This window comes from Polyodon spathula, chromosome 1, assembly GCF_017654505.1.
Source record: "Polyodon spathula isolate WHYD16114869_AA chromosome 1, ASM1765450v1, whole genome shotgun sequence".
NCBI lineage: Eukaryota > Metazoa > Chordata > Actinopteri > Acipenseriformes > Polyodontidae > Polyodon > Polyodon spathula.
In genome coordinates this window covers 82,896,743-82,904,494 of record NC_054534.1, presented here as the reverse complement: position 1 = coordinate 82,904,494, position 7,752 = coordinate 82,896,743, and the positions used below count along the sequence as shown (strand labels likewise).

At 41.4% G+C, this 7,752-nt stretch overlaps 1 pseudogene; it reads right to left on the bottom strand.

Moving 5' to 3' along the window:
* Positions 1 to 890: 890 nt before the first annotated feature.
* The window catches only part of LOC121325281, a 54,202-nt pseudogene continuing 47,340 nt past the window's right edge, over positions 891 to 7,752 (bottom strand).

The window sequence follows — 7,752 nt, the reverse complement described above, 5'->3', positions numbered from 1 at the left end:
TAATTCAATGAAAAGAAGAGTGCTCAACTTAGAGTGTTGTGTAACATGAGAAGTCCATTATCATCTGAAGTGTAACATGACACGACAGTGCAAGAATGGTAAAGCAACAGCAAAGGTGATCTTAAGGAACTCTAACCACTGTTTTAAAAATCAATTTTCTTACCTCTTATTTGCAGCTTTATCTCTGTACCCCCTTTTTTGTTTCAGGTTTCTGGTTATGTTAGGTTTCTGGTTATGTGTTTTTATACTTCAATTTGGAACATGTTTCTTTTGTAAAGGCAATGATATAGAAGTAAAACGTGCTTCCACTTCTTGTTACAAAATCAGTTCCTTTGCTTCAATCAGGTAATAAGACTTACCACACAGGAAGTGACTCTATACTGTACCAGGAAGAAACAGTTTAATATGTTTTTGATTTAAAGCATTGCACTTGAAAAATCTTGACCTGTACTTTATGTCTTTTTGATGATGTCGGACAGGGTCCAACATCGGACTGGAAAGGGAAAATTGTAATGTCGGACCTGGTCCGACATTGGACCACAAAGGGTTAAATTAATTATAGTGAACAAAACCTTGCCTGTCTAACTTCCCTTATTCTAATTTTGACTACTGAACCTGTACGACTTCTCGATTTGGCTTTGATCTAGTTCCAGCACGACTACCTGATTTGATTAACGAACCAAGACTGGATCCGACACCGAACATGGATTTACCTACCTCATCTTCTTCTGAACCCAAGCATTCACGGAACATATCGATACCTCCAGCGCCATCTTGCTCCTTTGTTGCAATTCCAAATTGTATCTAAACTGCTCACTTTCCACCTCACTCTGCCCAATCTCGCTCTGCAGCGCTAGCCCCACCCCAAGCTGCCAGCTCTGCTCACATCATCACACCAGCTCCGCATGAAGCCTCAGAGTTGGATCATCAGCTGCCAGCAGCCGAAGCAGCCATGTCTGAACTGCAGACAAAAATCTTCCAGGACGTTAACAATTTATGCAACCTTTCGCAGATGCTTTTTCAGTCATAAACACCCATCTGGACGGCATAGATAGCAAATTCACTTCAGCAGGAACATCAGCTGCCACCGCAGTTTGTTCTGCATCCGCCCCTCCTTCCTTCTCAAGCATTTCAGTCTCCGCCCCCCGCAATAGCAACTCATCCAGCTCCTGCTTAAATTTCAATTCCAATCATCAACATACCAGAATTCAACCTAGCATCAGCTTCTTCTTAGTCTGCAGCAGCTATTCGCTGCCACGCTCTTTTCCCTCAATTACGCCATCAAATAATTGAAGGTAAGGATGTCAATCTCGTTGCCATTCTTATTGCATCATCAGAATTCATTGATCATAGAGTTATTGATAGTGGAGATTTATCAGCCACATTAAAATCCTGTGAACCCCGTCGTTCTGAATTGGGTCAGTATCTCTATTACATTGTAGAGTTATCCGTGAGATATGGGGGAATCATATTCTTTGAATACCATAAAGCGTTTTCAGCCAAAGCAGCAGCAATTCTCTCTACAGATAACATTATTGTTGATTGCTCTTCCCCAGACAATGATCACTTCAACCATATTTTCAGTGGCCTTTGGGCCAATGCATGCAGAGTCTGTGACTCTACAGCTCATTCAACAGCTCTATGTCCAAAAACAGAGGTCTCCCATTCATACTCAAGACATCCAGCTACCCCTCCCAGATTCAGAGACTGCATAGCAGCCCCAATTCCTTCTCTTCTCCCCATCAGCAGATCCCATTCAAAAGATCTTTATGGCCACCCCATCAATTTCTCTGGATCCAAACAAATTTGCAATAACTTTAATACTTCATCAATGCAGATTCCTTCACATGTGCAGCTACTGTGGGGACACAAACTCAAAGTTCATCTGTCCAGTCATCCCCAAATGACAATCAAAAGTTGTTAGTTTCCACCCACATCTGTACCCCAGCTCTTGCCAACGCACTCCAGCAGCATCCCAATAAACAATTTGTCACCTATCTTATTAATGGCCTACAGTACAGATTTTCTACAGGTTTCTACAACATCCCATCTACCTCTCATTCATCTAAAAACCTTCAATCAGCTACTCTATAGCCCCAAATTGTCTCATCCTTAATTCAAGCCGAAGTGGATAAAGGTTTCATGGTTGTGTCCTTCTCCACTCCACCCTTTCCAGAATCAATCCATTTGGGATTGCCACCCAGAAAATCTCTGGTAAAACAGCATTTAATTTATTGACATCTCAGCCCCAAGAGGCAGCTCTACAAGCAGTATCAACGCCTTAACTCCCCAGGAGAAATTCACCCTTCATTACATTACAGTTTTAGATGCCATCAAATTAAAAAAATAGCAGGTCATGGCATCTGGCTCACAAAAGCTGACATAGCTGATGCACTCAAAGTTATGCCTATTCACCCCTCACTTCGTCATCTCTTTGAAATCTGCTGGCTGGACAAATTCTACTTCGTCACTCAACTCACCTTCGGCTGCCACAGCAGCCCAAAGATTTTCGATTCTCTCTCCGAAGGGCTCTGCTGGATTCTTCTTAACTCATATCGGATGCTCTTCCTGCTGCATCTACTCGATGATTTTCTCTTTATATCCCCCCCTTCAGACCGTCCAGCTCAAGCAATTTCCATTCTTCAAACCATATTTTCTTCTCTAAGAGTCCCTCTTAAAGATAAAACCACTGATCCAGTTTCCCGACTCAAGTTTCTTGGAATCACTTTAAGTTCGAAGCCAGCCTTCCTTTTGATAAAATAGCCCGCATCTGCCACCTCATCAATAAATTTCAAACAGTAAAATCAATCTCCAACCACAACCACTGGCCATTTCAACTATGTAATCCGTATTATTGCCTAAGGCAGGCCTTTCATTTCTCGTCTTCTCGCCCTTTCCTCAACAGCAAAAAACCTGGATTCCCATGTAAAACGCTCTCTAGAAGCCAGAAAAGACATCAGAATGTGGTCTACCCTCCAGCAACACTGGAACGGTCTCTAGCTATTCTACAATGACTTCATGTATGTCTGTATGCCTAGGATTCGGAGGTGTCCAAGACAATGAATGGTCTTATGACAACAGGCCACATCAAATTCAAAATCTCTCACCACATCTCAAATCATGAGCTCTCCTCAAATACTACCCTATAGTCACAGCATCTCACCTCTGAGGGTACTCCTGGCCAAGGAAATCAATATTATTTTTCAGCGGCAATCACTTTGCATATCATCAATAAAGGCAGATCCTCCTCATGCAACTTCTTTGCCATCTCATGTGGATTTCAGTTTCTTAAAACTTCATAACTCAAGCTCATCATCTTCCAGGTATTTTCAATAATGCAGCTGATGCTTTATCTCATTTACAGATCACCAATTTTCGCAGCCTGGTTCAGCAGCTCCAGTCCCTCTGCAGGTTCCCCAGTTCCATCATCTCATATTAAATTAAACACATCACTTTCCAATCTACTCTAATCTGCAAGAGTATACACGTCATCAGCCCTCTTTCCATCTACCAGGTCCTCCTATGCTACAGGTTGGTCGTCATTCTCTTCAGTCTGCGCCCAGAACCGAATATCCCCTACCGCATTCAATGAAAATTGGATTGTAGCATTCATTATCCATGCACAAGACATTCTTCATCATTCACCAACATCCACAAAATCCTACATCTCAGGTATCCAATTTCATTATCGTAGCTTGCCCATCCCCTTGCCGACAATTCTCTCCATCCCAGCAGTGTGCGTCACACTCAGAGGAATTTCCAAGAACCTTCCCCTGTCATCTCCATCCAGACAACTCAAAACTACTGACATCCTTTCCCAATTAGTTTCAATTTTGTGCTCGGGATGTTTCAACCCATTTGACGACCTGGTGATGTAAGCTATGTGCCTGTCAGCTTTCTTTGGATTTCTAAAAAGTGCAGAATTCACAGTGCCATCACTATCCATTTTCCCAGCCATAGGCATTCATTCTTGTGACCTTTCAATAATTCCTGATAATTATTTCATTCTATTCCTTCACGCACCCAAGACTGACCTGCTTTGTCAAGGACAATTTATTCAATTGCACCATTTTTTTTTTTTGGTTCCTGGGTAGTAAGTGTTATTTCCTAATTGCTTATGCCTCAAAAGTATAGAAAATGGCTATTATTCCCCACAAACTTTGCTTTTGTGACCAGGACAGTGATATTTTGAAATTGACCTATTTTCCAGAACATTCCAGATAGATTCGGTGCTGAGTAAACTTGGAGTAACTTCTAGAACTTTCTAGAACTTTCCAGTAATATAAATAGTAGTATAAATACAGGGGCCTTAAGCCCACCAGTTCAGTTTATTTCCAGCTGCCTAAGTGGATACATATCTGCATTTTTCTGAGATGGCATCAAGAGGCTGCAATGGTGGCATTCCTGATGGGTCTCCAAGGCGGTTTTACCAAGTTTCCCTGCTATCTTTGCCTTTGGGACAGCAGGGACACCAAGGCGCACTACCACAGGCGGGACTGGCCACAGCGGACCGAGTTCTCTGTGGGGAGGAACAACGTCAAGTGGGAGCCACTGGTGGACCCCCGGAAGGTGCTGATGCCACCACTGCACAACAAATTGGGCCTTATGAAACAATTTGTCAGAGCTCTAGATAAGGAGTCGGCAGCCTTCAAGTACCTTCAAGACTTCTTCCCTAAGCTGTCTGAGGCAAAGGTCAAAGCCGGTGTCTTCGTCAGACCACAGATAAAGAAGATCCTGGAGTGCAATGAATTCCCCAAGAAGCTCACTAGTAAGGAGAAAGCGACTTGGAACAGCTTTGTCACAGTGGTTCGGGGCTTCCTGGGCAATCACAAGGCCGAAAACTATGTGGAGCTGGTTGAGACTCTGGTGAAGAACTACGGCACAATGGGCTGTAGGATGTCCCTCAAAGTCCATATCCTTGATGCTCATCTTGATAAATTCAAGAAGAACATGGGAGCGTACTCGGAGGAGCAAGGCGAGTGCTTCCACCAGGATATACTGGACTTTGAATGCCGCTACCAAGGACAGTATAACGAGAACATGATGGGAGACTACATTTGGGGGCTGATTCGTAAAAGTGATTTACAGTATAATCGTAAATCCTGAAAAACTACTCACTTCTAAATCTTTTGTAGTCATTTTTGTAATACTTTAGTATAAATACATGTTAATTTGGATTCATATGTTGTTTTTTTCTGACTTTATGTGAACAAAAAGACCGTTTTCTCATTGGAAATAGGTTAATTTCAAAATATCACTGCCCTGGTCACAAAAGCAAAGTTTGTGGGGAATAATAGCCATTTTCTATACTTTTGAGGCATAAGCAATTAGGAAATAACACTTACTACCCAGGAACAAAAATTGTGTTACATAGTGTTATCCAAGATAAACTCGCATCTCTGCCCTTACTCTTCCTTGTCCAGGTTCCTATCTGTCAAAAATCCCTTCAGTCCCCTAGATCCCGTTTATTGATTGTTCCCATAATGTCATTACAAGTTCTATATCCCACACTCCTTCAGGATCGGCACAGCCTCATCAGCAACAAAAGCCAACGTTAGTCATCACCTTATAAAAACTATAGGTCGTTGGTCATAAGCAGCAACCCACAACTACAGACTTCTCTTCCTACAGACATCTCAGCAGCTCACCAATCAATTGCTAGTATGTCTGGAGTGGGGGCAACCTTTCTGCCAGGTTTCCTCCAAACATAGTCCATCTTACTAACCATTTTCTTTGTACTTGTTTGTCCTTCTTCCCTGTGGCATGTAGTCTTTTGTTTATCTTCACAGGTCTTTGCAGGGTATCTTTGCGGGGAGCCGGTGGTCCATCCTTTTGGGGGGTTAGTGAGTCTCACTTCCCTGGCCTCGAGTCAGCCGCAGCTACTCATGCCTTTGTTCAAAGGGGGGTCCTCAGCACAGTGAGTCAGAGGGGACCACCGGCCACACTTGTCTTTCACTGTGCTTGTACGAGCTGTAGTCATCTACAATCCTTAAATACTAAAAACCAAATACTAACAAACTCTATCTTTCAAATACCCCTGCGGGCACACTCCAGTGCCTGGCCTTGGAGGACTTGCCTCACATCTTTGAGAGCGGCTCCTGGAGACATCGATTCTTCCTTCCTTCCTTCTTTCCAGGTTATGAACAGCTCCCGCCCATGAAATAATACATGGATTTTTAATTGATTTGTTTTTTCATCCCCCCCCCAATATTTTGATTTACACAGTAGGTTGTGTAAATCAAAGGGGAAAAATCCCATTTAAATGCATGTAACACAACAAATTGTGAAAATTTCCAAGGGGGGTGAAAACTTCCTATATGCACTGTATATACACACACACACATACACAATGAAAGTACAGTCTCTATGGCAATGCAAGCATTCAAATTTCCTTCAGCCAAACTATATTTAAATGGCTTACCAAACGAAATTCATCACTTTGCTTCAGAGGTTTAAATACTTGACTGCCGCTCATTTATATTCTTCATCAAAATCTCTATATTGATTTAAAAAAGGACATAGTTGTAAAACAAATAACACGTTTCGACACTAACATGTCTTCATCAGCTATATTAACACCAGCAGAATACATGAACCCCAGTTTCTTACAACAGTTGTGATGGTGACCAAACGTGTGAGTACTGTTGTGTAAAAAAAGTAGCTTAAAATGAACCGTTGTTTAGGAAATGTAGAACAAGAATAGAAACAAAGAAAAATACACTTAAGGTTTGTGTCTTGCACGAGTGCCATTAACAACATGGCCTGAAAACTTAATGCAATTAATGAAGGTCTGTAATGCAGCAAAAAGAGCAAGAATTAAACAAACAAGGACGTGAAAAGGTTATTGTACCAAGCTGAAAAAAATTGTCTTGTGAACTCAAATAAAGCAATGTTATCTTTCACCAGTCAAATCGTACAGTGACTAAATAAAGTTTTGAGTCAACACGAATATTTTTTTTTGTCTTGCTTCTTGCATCCCAGTAGATTTTGTTACTTTGTTTACCGTCAGGAGTTTAAGTGATTTAATTGCACAAGATTCCATGGTTAGCTGATAATATCTCTTCAGCCAAAGAATCACCTAAGTAAAAAAAAATACTTGTGCTCTTCCCATATCAAAGTCTTAATAATTCTCTGGAGCTTCCATTGAAATTTACATGTTTTAGATGATCCTCACGTAAATGACTGTTTGCTGGTCTGCACTCTGTTCCAACACCTAAAACCCTCCTCTGCTGGTACACAAGATACAGGTATCGTAATTGCAATTGCCGTAAGTCTTGTGAAAGCAGGAAAGATGTCAGAATAGTTCTAAGTAAAAACCCTGCAGGTCTCATCCATGCTCTTAAAACTATGATTTTTTTGAGCATGTGTTTTACTTGTGCAAATTCTTGGCTGAGTGTCAACAGGTAAGATGCTCTGATACAGATTACTGAGTCATTCTAATACCAGGGACATGCACAGTGCTACATGGGATACTGAGACCCTTGCAGATTTTTTTATTTTTTTTTTTTTAAAGAGGATGCAGGGAGCAGTGGAACCATTTTTACATGTTGCATTGCATAAAACTACTTCATAATATAAACAAAATTATTGGATAGGGATGAAAATGGGATCTGTGGTCATTTACATCTGTGATTTAGAAATACACTGCTGTTATTTTTTTGTGTTTTACTAAAATGTACTGCGTATATAATGCAGGATTCTGCGTAAACGCGACCTCTGGAGATGGCACCCTGCAAAACTTCTAACTAAATC